A 643-nucleotide genomic window follows, 5' to 3' on the forward strand; every position below is an offset into this window, starting at 1 on the left:
CATCCTGTCCTCCCCGCAGCATCCCCCCGCCCCCCCGCCGGTCTCCATAGCAACAGCCGGCCAGCACCAGCCCCTCGGCCAGGCCCTGCTCACCAGGTCCCCGGAAGGGACCGCTCGGCCCCCACTCAGCCCCTTCTCCCTTCCTTCTCCCGTCGTAACCTCCTGGTGTCTTTTGCTTTAAAACTCATCTCAGGTTCTTAAGCAGACTGCCGCCCGGGGGGCCCAGGTGTGTCTGCAAACTTAGTTTGAACGTGTGGTACCTGCAAGGCGCGAGGCCGCATGTGAGAAGCAGGTAACTGGCCCGCTGCCCAGGCAGGGGGCCCCCCCTGGGCACAGGTCTCAGACCACAGCTCCCGGGGGTTGTTCACACGCTGACCGAGAGCGGCCCAGGGTTGTATGGCCGTAGCCCGGCTCCGTGCTGGCTCCACTCTGAGCTGCTGAGCTACTGCTCTCACACCTGGGGGGTGGGGGGTCGCAGGCAGGTTAAGGGGGGGCGTCCACCCAGTCCTGAGCCTGCACTCTATGAGGCAGGCAGTGCCCGGGTCCTGCAGGGCCAGACCATTGGTGTCCTGGATGGCGACACCAAGCCCAGAGAGGGCCGTGCACTTGCCCAGAGTCACACAGCACAGCAGGCCAGCTGGGT

The 643-nt window shown here is 65.9% G+C and overlaps 1 long non-coding RNA gene across 3 annotated transcripts in view; it reads left to right on the forward strand.

Moving 5' to 3' along the window:
• The window catches only part of LOC107183669, a 49,530-nt gene that overhangs the window by 48,607 nt on the left and 280 nt on the right, over window positions 1-643 (forward strand). For all 3 annotated transcript variants that reach the window (XR_001514459.1, XR_001514458.1, XR_001514457.1), the window contains one exon: window positions 194-292. This is a non-coding gene — a long non-coding RNA (uncharacterized LOC107183669). The remainder of the gene's footprint in view (window positions 1-193; window positions 293-643) is intronic.

Source organism: Myotis davidii, unplaced genomic scaffold, assembly GCF_000327345.1.
Source record: "Myotis davidii unplaced genomic scaffold, ASM32734v1 scaffold1622, whole genome shotgun sequence".
Lineage (NCBI taxonomy): Eukaryota > Metazoa > Chordata > Mammalia > Chiroptera > Vespertilionidae > Myotis > Myotis davidii.